General features: G+C 45.0%; 1 long non-coding RNA gene across 1 annotated transcript in view; it reads right to left on the reverse strand.

Annotated features, from left to right (window-relative positions):
- LOC142577749 (uncharacterized) overlaps positions 1 to 20,967 on the reverse strand; it is a 145,819-nt gene that overhangs the window by 93,744 nt on the left and 31,108 nt on the right. The window contains exon 2 of the long non-coding RNA XR_012827056.1: positions 14,843 to 14,914. This is a non-coding gene — a long non-coding RNA (uncharacterized LOC142577749). The remainder of the gene's footprint in view (positions 1 to 14,842; positions 14,915 to 20,967) is intronic.

A 20,967-nucleotide genomic window follows, 5' to 3' on the forward strand; every position in this document is an offset into this window, starting at 1 on the left:
CAACATCGGTGGTGACTTCACTATGGCAGAACTAAACATAGCATTGATGCAAAACAATAGGGCGACGGCGCCGGGTCCTGACGGCATCACATATACTCTTCTGCGTAATCTGCCCGACGAAGATAAAGAAACGCTTCTCTCGCACATAAATGAGCATTGGAACGCGGGTACCCTCCCAGACGAATGGAGAACATCACACATTACCATGATCCCAAAACCAGGGAAAGAAGCCACGCTTTGCAACCTCAGACCCATATCCTTAACATCATGTATGGGCAAAACAATGGAACGGCTTGCACTGAACAGACTAGAAGAACATTTGGATAACACGAAACATTTTCCGCACCAGCTCATAGGCTATCGCAAGAACATTTCCACACAGGACTTATTTCTCATACTACAGAACACGCTTCTGCAGCCAAAGACAGCACAGACCCAAGCCCTTCTGGCAATAGATATAAAAAAGGCATTCGATAATGTCACACATGATCATGTACTCAAATCGGTTCACGACAGTGGATGCGGCGCCAACATGTACAATTACATACGCAGTTTCCTCAAAGGCAGGACAGCACGCTTCAAGGCAGCGCAGTCTCTTTCCTCCCCCATCAATATTTCCCGTGGAACACCTCAAGGATCGATTATATCTCCCACCCTCTTTAATCTTTGCATGACAGCGCTATCAAGGCAGCTATCCACAATCCCTAACCTTCACCACACTTTCTACGCCGACGATATTACCCTATGGTGCGAAACCGGATCTCCAGGGAACGTCGAAACGACCCTCCAGAAAGGCGTCGAGACCATAGTTAACCACTTACATAAAGCCGGACTAGAACCTTCAGCAGAAAAGTCGGAACTTCTCCTCATGAATCGAACACATTACCAAAAGAAAACAAACGCCCTGATACAACTCACCTTATTAGGCAAGCAGATACCAAAGGTTACATCGTGCCGAGTACTCGGCTTTATCATAAATCACAACAACAATGCTAATTCTAACGTTATACAATATCAAAAAGACTGCCGAAATCTCACGCACCTAATGCGAAGAATCATTAGCAAAAAACACGGACTGAGAGAAGAGCAAGCAACACAGCTCGTGACTGCGCTCGTGTATAGTAGGCTTCTGTACACCGCCCCATTCCTAACACTGACACAAACACAAACTCGAAAACTCGAATCTTCACTCAACACCCTTCACAAGGCCGCCCTGGGCCTACCTATATACACCTCAAATGAGCGCCTTCAACAAACGGGCCTCTTTCACACTTTCGCAGAACTAACACAACAACACCGAGACCGACAAGTAGCGCGATTGTCTTGTACGGAGCAAGGATGCGACATCTTGAAACGAGCAGGGATCGCCCCTATCCAGTTGACACCAGTTAACCAAAGCCCTCCGCTACCACGCAACATTGCATTTACAAACATACCGAAAAATATGACGCCACACCTACATGACGGTCGACGTCAAGCGCAAGCAAAACATCACCACATAGACAGGAAATGCATCACGATATACACGGACGCCACACGCTCTGACATGGGATCATACGCGTATGCAATATATACACCTGGACAGACAGCACCGATCATCCAAACAGCTGGGCCATTTTCCAACCCTCCCAACATAGCCGCTCTGGAGACTCACGCGATAATATATGCCATACAAGAAGCCTCTCTACTCACTAAGCACCACTCCAGTAACATCAACCTTTATACCGACTCCAGCAAAGCCATTCGCAACATACAACAACGACTGTTGGAAACACACCTACATGACATCTTAACAGAATCCTGTAACCGCAAACCGAGCATTACAATCACCCTGCGTTGGGTGCCTGGTCATGCTGGGATCGAGGGAAATGAGTTGGTTCATCAACGTGCCCGCGAAATTAACCTCCGGGCGCCCTCGATTCCCTGGCCAAATCCAACGACAGTGGAAGACGCTGCCACGTACAAAGCGCAAATAGCTGATTACTACAAGAACATCAAGGAAAACCGTACTATTTTGCCCCAACCTCACTCCTCACTCAACACGGAACAAGCACATGTCCTTCGTAAAGTTCAAACGAACACTCTTCTCACGCCACTAATGCTCTACAACTTCGGTTGGCGTAGCACAGCTCACTGCCCCAACTGCCCGGAGATAAGGGCAGGTGCAGAACACATTCTGTACTCATGTAACACTGCCATTACCTCTCCTCATTTTCCTTACCCTCCCCCTCCTTCCTGGAGTGCTTGGCTTCACTCGGACTCGGAGGATGAACAACGAGCCTTAGCGGGGCAGGCGCTCTACTTCACTGGGCCTTAATGTTGGCCTTAAATAAAGTTTTTTTCCTTCCTTCCTTCCTTCCATCAGCATTACCAATATTGAAACAGCGCAATACAAGGGACAAAGAGCAAGACGAAAAAGAAACGACATTTCACTGTGCAACACGTTTTCGATGCTAGCGCTGGAATCCGGCAGCAGCAGCGGCAATTGAAGGCATTGAAAGAACTTTCGTTTTCCGCTCGAGTCATTCTCCGCGCACCTAGCGTTTTCTGGTTTGGCCGCGGTAAACGAAATTTCGTGTAATATTGGTTATGTTTAGGACTGCACGAAATTATGAGATGAAGAAGTTCCGCCGATGAAAACCGGCGATGGTTGACTGCGACAAGCTATAGATATTGTGATGCGGTTACCCTTCTTAACAGTGTTACGATAAAGGAAACCTGTGAAAGGTGTTCTCCACAGAAAACTGAAGTTGGTAACGTCATATTACGTGAGCCATGGATAACTCCTGAACGGGTAGCAAGAGCAGACTCTTCAAATGTTTTATTATTACCCGCGATCCTGTTGACCTGAAGCTATTTAAATCTTACCGCAATAAATTGAACAAAGAACTTCGCCGGTCGAAATCCCCATTTCAAAACCGTTTCTTCGATAAAAACAAGAAAAATAACATATTTTTTTTGAACATTTGAACGACAAATTTCTAAGCAAAAGTAAAGGAAGCGCCCATTCTGAGCTAATTAGTGAAGGTAATGCGGTATCATGGGCTGATCTTGCTGACAAGGTTAACACATTATTTTACAACCGTTGTACCTTCTGGGTGCCCTCCAAGAGCGCTTAGTTTCATTTCAAATGTTGAGAGTAAATCTGCAGTATTTCATGGCACAGATGATGAAGAAATGTTTTCTGTATTGATAAACATTTAGTCAACGTCCTCCAAAGATTATAACCGGCTACAAGTAAAGCCCATTAATTTGTTGCTGATTCTTGATTCTTGTTCCTTGTTTAGTGCATACATTAAATCAATGTATTGCATCTGTGGAATTCCCTGAAGGAATGAAAACTGCTAAGCTTTCTGTCATCTTTAAAAGCGCTAGAAAGAATATTTTAGTTAACTAATGTCCTATTTCTGCTCTTCCTCTATTTTCAAAAGGTTTAAAAAATAAGTTAATGAGAGGAGTTCTTACCTTCTTTCTTTATATAAACACTCTTTGATAACCAAATTCCAGTTCGGATTTCGTAAAGGGTAATCAACTGAGTCTGTCTTGCTGCTACAAAAAAGAAACTATTTTGCGTAACATTGACGTGAAGAAATTAACGCTTGGAATATCTATAGACTTCACAAAGTCGTTTGATCGTTTGAATCATGAGATTCTAATTCGTAAGTTGGGAAAGTATGGCATACGTGGCTCTTGTCCTGATATTTTTCGTTCGTACTTTAGTCAACATAACCAAGCAGTTGCTGTCCATGGTTAAGTATCGGCTTTGCAATCAATCAAATGCAGCGTTCCCCAAGGTAGCCTTCCTGGCCGTTTTGTTTTTATTGTTTACATTAATTATCTAACTAATATTTCTAGCGATACACAATTCATTCTTTATACACCGACGATACGAGCATATTTTCGTGCGGCTACGCCCCGACGATCTTATAGGCAAGAGGCAACGCTATTCTTGAATCATTGAGTGAGTGGTGAAAGGCAAAACAAATATACATAAACATTAAAAAAACCAAAGCTGTTTACTTTCGACCTGTAAATTGTGTAGACACCTGCAGTAATCACCTTGTGCTTTGCAATAGTCGAATACATATAACAAAGTTTTAAATCACTTGGAGTTATTTTTGATTCCTCAATGAGATGGAGCAGTCATATTGTTCATATGGAAAGAAAGTTAATTGTGTCATTTGGTTCGTTTACTTTCTAGAAGTCGATTTGATTTCCATACGCGACTAAAGCTAACAATTTGTCGCGCTGTTTCTAAATCGCATGTTAATTACTGTCATTAGATGTGCAGCATATATAAGACGTCAAAAACTAACTTCACCAGTCTACTGGTATTGTAAAAGAAAGCCGTAAGGTATAATGCTGGTATTAGTTATAAAGCATACACTAGATATTTTTTGCTTATTTTAATATTATCCGCATTAACACTACTTTTGAATATCGGTTAATTTATTACATTAGATTCTCACCACCTGCCGTCACTGAGTTTCTGAAAACTTTCGCTGTCATAGCCAGAGAGGATAAAGTGGCTCGTACTATATAGATGCACGGAAAAGTGGAATTTTCCTCGAACCCGAACGAACTATGGTGATCAAGCTTTGCAATTCCTGATGTCAGCGATTCTTAATACGTACGAAACGAATGAAAGTAATATATTTACCCTCACACTTAGAGAACTTAAGCGACATTTTGTAATGGCCAGTTTACAAGACTTTCTGCTTTGTGTAAAGTCCTAAGGAGGGACTTTTAGAATATTTCAGTTATTGGAACTTTGGATATTGTGATGCTGTTTTCAGATGTTGAAACAATTTAATGCCATATACATAATGCCGCTGTATCTTGAATGCTACCTGCGACGGGGACAAAGTCAGGCCGCGCGATGTGTTTTCGCGGCTTAATTTCCGTTGATGCAAGACTCGCCAAGAAGGTCAATTCGCTCGCTGCTGCTGCCGCGCTTCCTCCCTCCAGTGTTTTGACAGCGTGTTTCCGTGGTCATCGAGTGAGATGTATTCATGTTTGCTTGTGCGCGCTTGACGCCGTGTTTGTTAATTTAGTTAGTATCCCTATATATTCACAAGTCTATACGGCCGATAAGACTACTATCCCTACTTCGTGTAGTTAGCTGTCCATTAATTTGCTATCGCAATCGATATTTCGCCTTTATAGGGCAATAGTGCGGCTTTTATTTTTCTGCCAAGCATTTACTTATGTTGGGCCTCAGGCGCATCAAGCTACACTTTTGTAGCTTTTAGTCTGTTGTCTTTTCCCCAATTTCCTGTCGTGGGAAAAATGACGGAAATTTTAAACTCAATTGAGCAATGTTACTTACCGATGGTAACCAGCTACAATGGCTGCAGTAATGGCTAAAGTGTTGTCGGCTTCTTTTTTGCTGGCCGAATCCACCTCAATCTTTTAGTGGATATATTTTGCGCATTGCCTTGGGAGTAAACAAGTTTTGAGAAGGATACGCAAGAGCCCTATATTATAGCCACATTTTTGTCTGTGATTTCTCTTTTCCAACTTATTCCCTGTACTTTCCTTGCCCAACTACCTTAACGCATCAAAAAAAGTACTAAATATGTATTTTCCAATGAGGCAGATTGATATTTACCAGCCTTGTAATTTTAAACATGAAGTTACAAGAAAATTTCCGTGAGCGGAGTCATGACGAGTGTCAGAAAGCATGCAATAAATGAAATTAATTACTTCTCGCCACCTTGCGGGTTTCCGCAGAACTATTAAGTTAATAAACGAAGTACATGTGGTAATTAACGTTATGTGGCAATTCACGTGCAATGTATCTGTGTCGCCATATAGCTGTGGGCAATGACTGCTTGGCGCAGCCTGAATTTAACCCATATAATTCATAAAAATGGCATCAGCGCCTATATTTTATGCAATATATTTAAGGTTTTCTTTACTATGTCTTACTTCACTTCAAAGCGACGCCGCCACCTGCTAACTTATTTCGCCTTTCCGGGCGAAACAGCAGGTGTTCAAATGTACTGAAATGAAATGTACAGCTCTATTGTGCATATCTTTCAACTGAATAAAACCTTCTTCTTCTCTCTAAAGAGAGAGGGAGAGAGAAAAAACGACCCAAATGAACGAACATACCTTGCACTCTATGTATTTCTCAAGATGGCTCTAGTGGGCCATCTAAGCGTGAACTTAACATGAAGAATTCGCCCTACATGTTCTACTTTGGCATGCGATTTGTTTTACTTCATAAAAACTCTGACAGAGTTTTGGAAAAGTAATATGCCACTCTCGGCTAAGAAAGCCTATAGCCTGCTATTTCTCTAGGGCTAGACTAGCAATATCTGTGCTTAGCGTTCCTTCAAACTGGCACGAAAAGCATAGCCAGTGGCCTCCTGGAAACCGCAGACGCTGGAGCTATCTACATCTTGTCATCGGGCTCAATCAGCTGCACTAAAACCCCAGAACAAGGCGCCAAAGACTCCGAAAGGTAGCAGGCGAAGTCTGCCGGGCAGCTCTCCAACGGACCCATACGAGTGCTTTCGTCCTCGAGTTTGACACCAACAAAGAGCAACACAGCCGAGTGACTCTGCTCTCGAACTGACCGGTAACCCAATTGACGTCTCGGGAGGCTCATACGCAATGCAGCACTTCGATCGCACGCAGCTCCCGCTTGCTTACCGCTATCCGGATAAAAAAGAAAAAGAAAACACGTTCTGCTACGCCGTCTAAGTGGGCTGTCGGGCTGCATTCTTCGCGACTTCAGCCAATAGAGCGCATTTCTCGTTACAGTCATATTCGCCGAAGCTTGTACGCTCGTTAAACACTACAGCAACAGAGGCGCGTCAACTGTGCTTCAATGTAAGCTTCCTAAAATGACATATACTCAAGTCAAAAAGGATAGCTTGAGAATAATGACAGAAAGAACGAGAATAAGCGGTGGTTATCCAGCTTCCGTTCGGTTCACCTACTTTGCTGCTCTACTATGGGAGAGGGCAAACAGTAACGGAGTAAGCATCCGAAAGGAACATTACAGGAAGTAGTGCGCGCGAACACTGGTCAACGCCATGGAATTCTGGCCTTGTTAGTTTTGGTTAACAGTGATTGAACAAGGAATGTCGCAGAAATAAAAGTTTTGACAAGATGTCTTGTCTTTGTCAGGACCATGACTATAAGACAACTGTCGTCGTAGAAAGGATTGGCCTTGTTCGACCAGTGAAGCCAATTTTCGTTTGGCTTTTTGTCTGTGCTCCTGATATGTGTATCTACAATGTCAAAAATAAAAATTTGATCGAATGAGTACCGTTCATCATTTCACACGTCCGTGTTCCCGTCAATTTTCCTTGCTTCGCGTTGTTTAAAGCATTTATCTTGCATTTAGTGCAACAATGCGAGTCTTCTGTGAGTCTCCTGTAAGCCTAATCAGTTTTTTTCTCGGCATAACAAAATTCCAGACCATGTGTTGGGACTCTTTCAAAACTGTGATCTCCAGGTGCATCTATTCAGTGTTTATCCTGACTACGCATGCTAGCAACAAACGTTGGTCGGCGTGAGAGTGGTTGGCTGCTTCCGTTTTCTTGGCGGTCTTGAAACCAACCAGTCGAAAAAAGAGTAATTTTTTTCCAGGCACTCCTCAGAAGGACTGGAACTCTACTCTACATACATGGTGCTCACTGCGCATGTTTCTCTGGTTTGAGCGGTCTATAAAAAAGTGACGCAATAAAATGATGTCAGTTGAGAGTAGCGCCTTGTCCTGGTCGTCTTTCTTGTGTCTGTCGTTTTGCGCTAAACAAAGTATTCATGGTTATTGCAGGGTTTGATCATGGACGCTGTCTCACATTATTTTATTTTCCACCTTATCTAACCCGTATCACAGGTATATGGTTCCGGGGATCTGTCAACGTCGCGGCGAGCCGTCACTCGAGGAAATAATGAAACAAAAAGAAGAGTTAAACGCAATTGACATTTTCTCTGGCCGCAACTCGTTCAACGTTCATTCAGACCAGCTGGCCACGAACTGAATGCCTTTCCTGGTCCCTGTATCAGTCTAAACGAAGAAGGTTGAACTAAAGAAGCAACAACGATGCGCGTGACCGTTGAATAGACGGTGACTACTGAATACATCTCGAGTTAATCGCGCGGGCACCGAATTGATGAGGAAACTAGCCTTCATATCCCAGGAGACGCCGATAACTACCGTCATCCAAACGGAGTGAAAAAGGCAGCAATATGTTGACCGCCGAATAGCTGTCAAGTCTAAACATTGATTTGGCGGCGCTTTAGGAATCTGTGTGAGAAGTGGTGGCGTGGGGTAGGGAGGGGGGGGAGGTATGCCTCTTAATTTAGGGGGGGGGGGGTGCGCCCGGGCCCGCCCGGGTCCCCCTTGGGTACGTGCCTGTTCTCAGTTCACATCAGGGCTCTGTCCCCTCTCTCGAAAAGTATACGCTTTTAATCCCCTCGCCTTCCCTATAGGCGAGTCGTCGAGAATCTGAAGACTGTCCAGCACCGAATCATCGTCGACTCCCTTGCGATACAACGCCCATGCTATCCATAACCTGCAGTAACTCCGTCTCGAAGAAACTGGTTTGGAATTTGTGGCAAAAGGAAATCATCCAGCGAGAACTGGGTGGTTCGTCATTGCCCACCCCGTTCTTCGCTGTCAGGTGGGTGAAGCGCGGGCTGAGGGTTTTTCGTGGAATCCTGCAACAGCCGGTTTACAAGTTGTCTCGACGCGTGGATAGTGCCGAGGAATGGGTGGTGAGTTGACTCGTCTAATTAACTACGCTTATCCATTCGTTTACGGGGTTCCCTCTCGTTCATCCTTGGGGGGAGCGCTTTTAGTTGTTGTCCTCGCCGAGCTGATGTCTGGTCAGGAGGGGAGGTGGTTTGACACGTGGCAAACTTTCAATTAACGCCCACGGTGGTGTTCAGACGTGACAGTACCGTGAGTGTATCTCGCGCCGTGTTTTTCAAATATCTTTTTCGTTCGTTGAAAAGCTAGGCTGATGTTAGCTCGGACATCCTGTATATGTTAGAGTTTTCTTCATTCGGAAGTTACCAGCGCAAAATGAACGCGACAAAAAGTCAAGACGCAGACACTCCAAACGGCGGCTTGTGGTGTTCGCGCCTTCCTTTGCTGTTTCCAAAAAGAAAATTATCAGTCAACAAGCCCGCGTGATAGCACTGTTCTATTTTTGGGCAACCTGCTTCTGTTGGCTATTGTTGCCATAAATATTTGTTTCTCTCCCTTTCTCTGTGTGTGATATTAAGTATACGTGCACTCGATAAACTTCCTAGACATCTTATGGAACATTATCTCAAATACAGGCTATATTTTTTTTCTAAAGTCTGTATAAAAATAAAATTCTATAAACTTCCTGCTACTTGGCAAAATTAATTTCTCTAAGCGAACGATGACCACGAATGGGCGTGACTCGCGGTCGGGGTGCCGGAAAGTGGGCCTCCACTTTTCTGATGGTCGGTGCTATCGCTTCACCAGAACTGCATCCCCGATTTAGCGAGAGGGAAGGAACACAGGACGTAGGCGAGCCCCACTACACTGACAGCCCAGGTCCCAGCGTACAGAGAGACAGCGGAGTCGCCCTCCGCACAAGTTTGACGAATGTTCCCGAAGCGGAAAACGGTCCACGCCTCGCCCCCTCCCCAGCCTTCCCCATTCTTACCGCTCGTGCCCCCGCGTCCGAGCTTATCGACGACGAAAAGGCTGCACTGACTGCGGCCTCTCGAGCAGCAGCTGTGATCGCCGTTCTGGAAGGATCGCGTTCCATAGTGTAAACAGTTCACCGCTGTCTAATGAACCCTTCATCGGGGGGACGGAATGACCTTGCTCCACCTTTAAGCCTGTAACGCCCAACGTGTCATTTATGCTGCGCTGAATTTGATATCTCAGTGTCGGGATTTAAGCATGGAAAGTTAACGCAGAGCCTTTAGTATAGCATTCTTGACACGTTGCAGCTACTTTTCAGTTGAGGGTACCTTAGAAAGTCAATTACCAGCTGATTAATTATTTTATTAATTGTATTTCTGATCAGATAACATTGCTTTTTTTTTTCTTGTAGAATATGTCCTCTCCATAGCCTGAAATAAAGATGAACAAGTTTTTGTCGATGTGGAACAATATTTGGGCAAAGCAGGGTTAAAAGAGATCTATGCAACCGAGTCATTTCAGTTATCGAAGCGGGTCCAGGCAAGCAGGCTTTTTTTTGACATTTTTCGCAGCGAATGCGGGTGCTCTCCCTAATGATAAACGCCCCAACAATACCTCAAACATAAACTGTAGAAGATGCTATCCACGTTGCATACAAACATATCGAGCAAACAATGTCCATGCACGTACAGTAAGGTAGCTCAGGCAGGAAAAAATACAACAAATGAATTAATCATTCAGTCTAGCTATAAATGGCTGTAAAACTACAATTTTAGAAATATATGTGGAAAGAAAATTGTATCGCGAGAGGCAGCGTAAACGAAAGGAACAATGCCAGAAATAATTTTTGGGCAGTGAAAAACGAGGGCCGGAACGTCAAGACCATTGGCCCGCCATCATCGCTAATAATATGTACTTTTGCGCATCTGCTCTCACAAACAATCCTAATGCAAAGTGTGTTTGTGTGCGTGCGTGGCGACGTTGTACAAATCTCGTAATAACGCGTTTTTCATCAATGCGTCGAAATAAACCAGGTTAGTCAACGAAACCAGCTTTACGGGCGAACATTCTTTCTGCCCGCAAGCGCGCGCCACGGCGCCACGCACTATCAAACAACGTCGAAATATCAAAATATGCGCGTAAGCCGCGTTGAATCAAATTAGCCCACTTCATAATACTGTGCCACAATCAGGCAGTGCGAAGCAACGTCGTCACAGAACGGCGAGGCGGCTTATACGCTATCCTCATAGGGTGGCACAGGCTAATCGCAAGTTCCCCGCTACTTCGGAAACAGGGTCAGCCTTCGCGGATGCCTGCACCGGTCGCTCGCCGCCAGCCTCCCACCGAGCTCGTTCGTGTCAGCCGAGCCCGCCTACGAAGCCGTCCCGGAAGCACGATAATGAAGGCTCACTTTGGCACCGCTCCGTTGCATCTTCGCGGACTAGATTACCACTTCCAACGGACGGCCGTTTCAAGTGACGCCTGACAGGTGGAAAGCAGAGCTCGGCAATCGCCACATTCATCAACGATGCATGCAGTGAGAAACGAGTATCGGGCGACCCTTCCCTTGGCTTACTCCACCGGAGTGCTTTTGTTTGTTTGTTTTCTGTTATTGCTACTGTTCACCGTATCACTCTCGTGCCGTTATGACTCTGTACGCAGAGTCGTCCACTTATAGAGGGAGCACCCATTAATATTCAAGCCTGTGTAACTTCAGCATGTCCTCTGCATTATGCAGGACATGCGTCTTATTCGGCGCCTAGTTCGGGTGTGTATTAATGAAAGACTATAGTCACCGGGATTTCGTCTCACGTGCAGGCTGCTATGAGTGCTTTCATAATAAACGAGGTGTTTTCATTGAGAGCGGACGATTCTGTACGTTACTGTGTTTGAGGAAAACATAGTCTACGCACATTACTGTACTACCATTGTGTGCCAGCGAAACATTATTCCTCGGCACTCTGCTGCGCTTAAGCGGTGTGTTAATGCACTGCATATAAATTAGTAACCTTCTGCATGCCTGTGCACCTATGTACCTAGGCCGAGGCTCTGAAAGCTTCAACTACGTAATAGCGTTTCCTGATTTCTTGGCATCACGGCGACCGTCGCATCACAGCATCACACGCACGCACACGCAAACACACGAAAATTTCCAGCGGCGCCGCCACCCGTACTTCAGTTATGTGCTTTTTCTGGCTTACCAACCCGTCTTTCGTACCATTTCCTTCATAATGTACCGTTTTAGGTACATTAGTTTGGAAACTCTCCTGCTGCTGAATGATTATTGCATCACTGCGCCTTCCAACGTGCAATCTACTCGTCAAATATGTACACGTTTCTCTCCGTTCATATTTGCAATGTTCCTTCCGAGCATGGCTTAGTTCCGCTGCGCCTCCCGTTTGGACGATGCGCTCGCGCGGCTTCCCCGAGGGGGTTGCCTTCCGCCGACGCATGAAGACAAATATGCCACCTCTTTCGCAAAGGGCGCCATCGTGCCCCGATGATGACATCGGCGAGGTTGCATGATTCATGCTTGTGCGCGCTCCCCGGCCGGCGTCGCGCCTACCCGCGAGACCACGCCCACGCGACTCTCGATGTGAAACATTGAAGCAGCGTCGCGTGCGAAGTGGCGAACCACCTACACGGAGGCTAAGCCGGGCAACGCCCCCTCTCGCTTCGTCTATACTTTGGCTTTCTTGCATTGTCTTGCTCGCTTGCAGAAGCTAGCTCATAAGCTTGGTCCCACTTTTTTCTTCTTAGTACATTGGCTAAGTACCGCAGGTGAAGTAAGCAAGCGAGAAATACGCGATAGTTTATCTATACTTGATGACACAGCTTGTTTGTTGTTACGTGTTCGCTGCGGTGTCGTGTCCGACTGTTTGGGCTACCGCCATTGCTCTCGGCGTAGTTATGGCAAAGCGAGCGTAGGATGCCCGTTGCAGTGTTCAATGGGAACAGCTGCTCTTATACATAGTTATTCTCATACGTCTTTCAGGCAGGATCCACCATTACGTAAATTGGTGCAAGTTCTGTGCTCATACACGCCCACAGTCCATATAGACAACCTTGCCAACGGCGACAGTTGCTCAATTGTACCTTTTCAGACAGTTGTTGGGGCTTCACTTGGAGATGTCCGCAGCACGTTCTAGATTACGTTTCAGTGGGTAGCTTCACTTGTTGTTGTCGTCACTGCGTGTTAATGAAAGAGCATATGAGCTCGTGGAAACGAGATGCTTTCAAAGCAGCCGACAGGGAGTAATGCGATCAGCCACTAACTTGCTGAGGAAATACCTCGTCGGCACTTTCGAACACTTTTGACACTACTCCGCCGCATAGAGCCTCCTTGCTGTAACAGAGCACAAACAGGGTCTGCTTGAGTGTTAATTGCAAAGCGTGCTGGGGCTTCTCCACGTTGCGTGCATGCGCGCACCATTTCGTCTGTCTTTACGAGCGCTTCTGCACCAAGAACAAGTGTAGCCCCATTGGAAAGACTGCGGACAGAGCGTGAGGAGATCACGTGCTTTCACGCTCACATTTAGGCGAGAGTCTAAATTTATGGACACACGGTGACACGCCTTCACAACTCGAAAAGAAGTGCAATATGACGGAGCAATTGTAAAATCAGTATGTTAGGCTAACCCCACTAGTAGCAACGCCAGCTTTATCACCGCTACGACTGCAATAAGGAAGGAAGGAAGCAGGAATAGACGGAAGGACAGGGAGGTTAGCCAGTTCTCAGACAGTCTGGCTATCCTGTGCTGGGGAAAGAGGGTGAAGGGTATAAAAGATTATAAAAAAAGAAATGTTACAAAAAGAAATATAGCCGCCAGCTATACTATACTATACGATACTATACAAAGCACACTCCGCAGTGGTCGGTCATCACCACGTTATGGCACGCATACTCGCTCACCAACTATATGAATACCAACGAATGGAACATTATTTGCCACGCTTGTTCTATAAAACCAAGTTCACGGATGATTCCCTCTTTCTTATCCCAAATAAAGGTATTTTCTTAATGTGTGATGCACTGCGTGTTTAAACTTCTTGTGTGCCTTCTTTTTTAGTAACTGGCAATGTCAATTTTTTTACTAACATTTGCGTTTTATCAGTGGAAATGCTGTAAAAAATGTGTGACTTCTGCTGGCTTGTGTCCGCTGGCTTGTCATCTGCTGGCTTGTCGTTGGCAGCTGAGTGGTCAGGCTTGTACGGCCATTCAAACTACTACATTTCCTCATCACAAATGGTACATTACATATTTTGCGCAACTAAAGCAAAAATCAGAGCTATAGAGATATAGCATCGCGTTAGCAACCTGGTGTATGTAGGGCGAGGGGGGAGGGTGCGGGGTGTCTCGCCACTCCGTAACATTTACATTCACGTTCTTCTCACCTGAACAGAGTGGTCCGTGTTTAAAGGGGAATATGTGAGTGTAGAGCTCCTGCAAATTTTTCCACCTGACAACTGTACAATCAACCAGCTTTGCAGTAAATTATTAGCGGTTAGTAGCATTGCTATCTTCCTATGCTCCCCAGCCTTAACAGATGCCTGCCGACACAGCATCGGCAAAGTGAGAGCCGCCGCATTTAAGAATATTTTCTTTAACGGTGTACAGAACTACACGCAGCTGCCACATAATCATCATTGCATGGTTTCGAGCTTTCATCAGTGGCAATGGTCCGTTGGCAACGGGGGAGGGGGGGGGGAGTGCACGCAGTGGGGACCATTTAGAACGCGAGCAACCTGCCCCGTGTTAGGCTCACTCGTAATAAAGCTTCCGAGAAATCGTCGTGCGAACCCACCGAGTGTTGTGGTAATATATATCAGCGTCACTCATTAGCACTTTCGTTTCGTTGAGACCGCCACTGATTAATTAGTCTCCTTGTATCACCAGGACATTGACCGTTCATGGAGGAAAAGCGTCGAAGACCAAAGTTCAAATGACTCCAAGTCAAAGAACGCGTATAATTAGAATAGGTTGGCAGATTAACGGCTGTAGCGTATGAGCGTATATGACAGGCGGGGAGCCCAGACCACGGATAAATGGCGATCACAGCACAGGACCAGGTGGACAGCAAGATAAGTTAATTGGAATGAAACGCTTGTCCTATAGTGTTCTCGTTCGCCCGCACTCGTGTACACGCGGTATGCCGCCGTAACCACGGCACGTAAAATCAGCGGAGCACTCCTCACCTGCTGATCACGATGAAACTGACGCTCCCCAGCCGGTACGAATATTGCCATCATGCGAGGTCCGGTTAATCCCTGCGAAAGACAACGTCACCGTTACTAAAAGATAATGAAGACACTTAAATGCATCAGTTTTAACAAGACACAGAAACAGTCCTGTCTGTCACCTTCGCCACGTTTCAGTGACTATTTTGTCCAGTTTCTTATCACGCATCCTCACTTCTTTAAGGCCAGTTCTCGAAATTGTAGGAAAGGGAAAAACTCAGGGGCAACAGAAAGGCAAGTCTAAAACTCCAACTTGTAAATGAAGTTCAAAGGCGAATAGAAGTCTGTCAGTCGGCTCCGTGGTATGAGTCGTTCTTCCTGCGGCACGTAAGGAGTTTTTGTTTTGTTCTTTTGGAGAATAAAACCATCAGTGACCGGTCACCTTGCGACGGATAAAAGAATGTGGCATGCGCGCATGCGTGAAGCTCTTTAACCAAGAGAAAGCTCGCCCACGTTTAAAATGCTTCACGTAAGCATTACCAGGTGCTGCACTGGGACAGTCGCCGCTCGTGAGAAAGAAAAAAAAGAACTACTCTGAACACGGCGCAAAGAAACAAATAAATAAAAAGACACCTAGGAAACAAAACTGAAAGAGAATTATTAATTTTTTTCGCAGGATCTTTTTGGAATGTATTGGCCACTTGGTTCATTAGGAACGAATGTTTCCTAAAACAAAGAGCATTCCTGAAAAAAGCAATCTTGTTTGTAAGAAACTTCGCATGGAAAACAAAAATGCAGCCATTCACGAACTATTTGACCCGTTAGCCTTTGCGCCAAAGCCCACAAAGAAAGGACCGGTGGCCAACATTGTGCTCTCCTCTGTAACGAGGCCTGAAACCTTCTTTTTTTTTCCTTCGCGAATGATGAACATGGGTTCTGGGGGCAAACGCACAACGTTCCAGTGCCGTTTTTATTTTTACCTGCCAATCTGAATCGCCGTCTAAGTTCTTACTCTCTGCGATGTGCGGCGCAACCAGAGTCACCACTCATTACTACAGCGACCGCCAGAGTGCGCAATTGCTTGCTCAAGCGTGGCCTTGCTTTGGGCCTTGCGGCATCCGCTAGTGTTTGGCCGTTTCGCCGGCAGCCTCACCTCGATTTTCTTGTTTTCTTTTTCCTTATTTTCTTTTGTTCTCGTAATATTGCCAGCCCTAAACAACTTTCGTATTCCCCACAGACGACACATTTTATTTCACTTATTATACCCCCCTCCCCCCCGGGCCAAGGGCATTACAGAGGGGGAGTGGTAAATAAAGAAGAATGAAGAAGACAAATACAGTTGGTTACATGAGTGTTTAAATGGCACCTGTATATACAATCTTAGCTAAGGCTTCACGGAGCTGTTCATAATTAGTAAGGCCTACAACTTCGGCGAGAAGATGGTTGCAGTCACGTGAGAGCGTTAAAACTTACTTATTCAGTGGAAATGTTTATACATGATTTACATCGCTTAATGCACCACTTACAAGGTCTGCTTTTATGTAGCACTGTGTCTGTGTTTTCATCGCATCTTTAGGAGTATATCAAGAACACCTTGATATGCATGTGTTGGCTGTTCTCGTTGCGCACACGCTTGTTTACGTGTGGGTATCCGTGCATGTGTGTCTGTATACATGCGTGTTTATGTTTGCGCGCGTGCATGTGTATGTGCCTCGACATTTATTCTATATGTTACTCCAGCTTGCATTGCATTGTCCTCGTATTACGCTGCAGCTTAAGTGTAAAGTCGTCATAAAAAGTTATGGACCACGACTTCAGAGAAAAAGCTGAATATATCTGCGGCTTATAAGAATGTATGGCGGTATTCGTATTTCTTTTCTTTACTTGTATATGCGAACGAAATTGTTTTGTATAATTTTGCTAGCTATACGGCTACAAAATGCCCCAAAAAATTCAACATTCTCTATGTCCAACGGTCCAAAAACTTTTGCGTTTGACTGTACATATTATGCGATTTAGCGGTTAGAGGCAGGCAAACACTTTTCACGCAATGGATATTCACGCAGTTGGGTATCTTATTCCACTCCCGAAAAGATCCGTAGGTGTACAAGCAAAAGTATTGCGCAAGAACATATCTTTTTCAAGCATCTCGTTTCAATTGCGCGAAGTTGAGGAATATGAACACAATTTGCTTTAATTAGAACTTGGCCTTCTTCAAAAATCGCCATCTTTTAATTCCCTGCAAGGTTGTCACGTAGCTCCATTCGACGATACAGCCTGAGTAGAAGGGGTTGTTTACAAACAACCGGGGACGTAAAAGCATATACGCAACGGAAAAAAAAATCAGGCTAAGTGTACACTCCTGGCTTGTTGAAAATCTAAGTGCTCTTGCCCCAGGCACGGACGTCAATTTGCTGAAGCGAGAGCGGCACGCTGAAGTTACTCTCACGTACGCCGCTCTCTCGTTGAAAACATCACGTCCTCAGCCTGGAAGTCATCAGCTACAAGTGTGTTATCTGTAATTTGTTGCTTATTAACGTTGCTGATTGCAAGGGCTTCAGCGGCCCACAGAGCGTTTCTCTTAAATTTCTGCGGGTAGCAATTAGCAAGTTCTGCTCCGTACTGAAGGAGTCTGTTGTCAAGATCAGAGATGTAAACGCAATAGCGAATAATGAACCGGCGAGGTATGCTAACTACAGCGTCAAACTTAGCACTAATGCTAAGCCAGTTACATGGCCCCAATGTCCCGGCATCTCTCGCGCAGATGATGTAAGAAGACGGGGAAGATCAAGTGGCCCTGTTAAATCTCTGTCAGGTTCTTACGGAACTCAGTGTGACAGTTTTTCTGACAACAAGCAGCGTAATCTAAGTGCTGCAAACAAAGCATGCTTCTCTTGCAGAGTGGGAGGACTGTACGTAAAGCAAAACTGGGAAGCTACCAGGTAGCGTAGTTTCTTCTTTACCGTGTTCAAATGTTTACGTGAACCTGCGCTTCTTTAATAAACAAAGCTGTATAGAAACCGTAATTATACTTGCGCAACTCTGCATGTTCAAATAGAAGAGATGTCCATTTCTCAATTACGTAAAAAAGACGTAAAACATGAGATTACATAAGGTATAAGTAGGGTTCAGCGTTTCCGGTTTTTACTTCCGCACGAAAATTTGGTTCACTATGTGTGTGTGTGCGTGTGGGCGTGCGTGCGTGTGCGTGTGTGTGTGTGTGTGTGTGTGTGTGTGGCACAGCACCATATAGTGACGTGACTATGCAGCAACTGCGCGAGTAAGTGCATTTCATATTCGAATGAACACATTTTATTCCGATAGCAATAGTACGGACACTCGAAGCGAATCGTTACCGTTGGCGTCGCACTGAGGTTCCATATATATTTAGGTATATTCTATACGCAATGCCATGCTGCGTTGCATACGGTACATGCAGGAGTATATATTGCCACTCCAGTCTATCCCGAAATTTGCTCATACCAGGTGTTACATTCCTGACAATATTATTCTTCAGAATTTTGAGAATGGCAGGCCGCAAACGAATGTCATGAAACTAAATACTGACAACGCACGCCTTTTATCTTAAATCTTCTCAGACATAAACATCAAAAGTGCGAAATAATAACAGAGCTCAAATTTGAAAATGATGTAATTTTATTGGCGCGGCTGTGCAGCACCTCCGCAATCGGCCCAGGAAAGAGGTTTGAAACATACCCGATACGGAAAAGTGGTAGTAAAGTCGCTAAGAAAGATATTGGCTTTAATTAATAAACATAAATGAAATTGTTCAATGGCAGAGAGAGAGAGAAAAGAGAGGAGAAAACAGGGAGGTACCTTAGCACATGCGCATAACAGCGACATAGGTCTGTACGCGGATTACATGGACTGGTTTGCTTTTTTTTTTTTTTTGTATGGGAGTTATTTTGGCGTGTTGACACTCATGGGAAAGTTCCGGTCGAGCAAGGTATTTGTGAAATATTAGATTCCAATATTTAGAACGCAATTCTGCGTATATTAGCTAAAATCGCTTGGTATGTTGTTGATTCCGCTGGATTTATTATCACCTAACTTAATCAAAAGCGAAAACACGCCCTACTCTTCTATGTGTGTATTGTCAATTGGCGGTAATTCATTAAACAAAAGAAACTCGGAGTCTGTACCGTTATCACTAGTAAAAACGGGAACGGAAGTATTCAATAAGTACGCATGCAATTTCTGAGCCGTCAGTCACAGCAGCGTTGTTTATAGCAAGATTAGGTAACGTTTTTCTTTTTTTTTTCTTGAAGACTTAGAGACTCGCAAAGAAGCTTGAGAACAAGTTAAGGACTGCGCAAACAGCGATGGAACGAAGAATGCTAGGCATAACTTTAAGAGGCAGAAAGAGAGCGGTTTGGATCAGAGATCAAACGGGTATAGACGATATTCTAATGGACATCAAGAGAAAAAGATCGCGCTGGGCAGGTCATGTAATGCGCAGATTAGATAACCGTTTGACCATTAGGGTGACAGAATTGGTACCAAGGGAAGGGAAGTGCAGTAGAGGATGGCAGAAGACAAGGTCGTGCGACGAAATTAGGAAATTTGCGGGTGCTAGTTGAAATCGGTTGGCGCAGGACAGGGGTAATTGGAGATCACAGAGATAGGCCTTCGTCCTGCAGCGGACATAAATATGATGATGATGATGATGATGATCTCCAAAATCTCGCTGAGGACAAAGAAACATTTTTTCAGTAGCATATTTTCGTAGCAAGCTTTCGCGCCTGCAATACAACCTTCTGCTGTAATCTCAGTGCGCAAATCTGACTGCGGATGCTACTTTGAGTCGCTTGAAATGTTGTTTTGCTTTTTTCAGTCTTCATCCCATGCTTAATATTTCTTTGGTGATCCAGGGCTTTATGTTATGAGTTACTTCCCGCTTATGTGGCACTAAGCCATCAATGCACTTTATCACAAGGTTATCTTTTAAAAGGCCACAGCTGATCAACTGAATGCCTATATGGCTCAAAGATGGAGACAAATTGTGAAAAAGAGATGTCTAGAACATGTAGTGCGTCAAAATCACTTCTACAAGAAAATACAGACACATATGATTCCCGTTTCATGATTTTACGCACATAGTTTAATTCTCTTTTGAGGCATACAATCATATGGTCTGATATGCCCTCGAGGATATGAATTGTAGGATTACGCTGTAATACCCTATGGTGGACCAAAAATAGGTCTAGGATCGACTGTTTGGTGCTTTGAACACGAATCGGTACTTTATCCAGTTGCGTTAGATCATGAAACAGCATATCGTTAAGACGAGCTACAGCATTGCTTGAGAGCGCATAAGGAAAATTACCCCAGGCAACATCACTCCCTGCCCTGCGGGGAACCCTTGCTCACGTTTAATGAACTCACCACACACTACTATCTGTCAAGACGGGTATTCCCCCTCCCGCACCCCGCCTTATGCAGGGCGCGGGCGGTTACCCTTCGACTTTTACGAGCCCGTGCGTACCCTAACCTCATGGTTCTTCATGCCATATATCCCGAAAGGTATCCCAGTGCGGACTGCCCTGCCTGTGGACTAAGGGCATCATTGGACCATGTGTTGTGGGAGTGTGAAGCCATCGGCTCCTCCTTCAGCGAGGATAGGTGGGCTGCGCTCTTGGGCAGCCCCGAACTCAACGACCAAACCCTGGCCGTCCAGAGTGCCCGCGATCGGGCCGTCAAGCTCGGCTTGGCGGTCCCTACGTGGGACTAGCCGGGTGGTGCGGGGTCTCCCCTGCGTCTTCTCTGGACCGAAATAAAGTTACTTCACTCACTCACTCAGGCAACATAGGAAACGGTAAGGTCGCCGAAAAGCATTAAATTACAGGAGTTATTTCTATAAGACAACAAGAAGTTATTAAGTATTTTGTAGAAGGTTTTGTCGGAACCCGGGCGTCTATAAAAACCTTTATTTAGCAAAACACATTCTTTCAAAATGATTTTTACAATGACATATTGAATTCCAACAATGTCAGGCAATTTCGGTAGCTGCAATGAGTCTTTTTAACATTGAACTAAGCGGGTCTTTCAACAGCCTTTGAACTCCAACATAAGGACAATCTCTGTCATTACTGTGGATGCTGTAACCCGGGAGTACAACTTCA

Source organism: Dermacentor variabilis, chromosome 4 (genome assembly GCF_050947875.1).
Source record: "Dermacentor variabilis isolate Ectoservices chromosome 4, ASM5094787v1, whole genome shotgun sequence".
Classification (NCBI taxonomy): Eukaryota; Metazoa; Arthropoda; class Arachnida; order Ixodida; family Ixodidae; genus Dermacentor; species Dermacentor variabilis.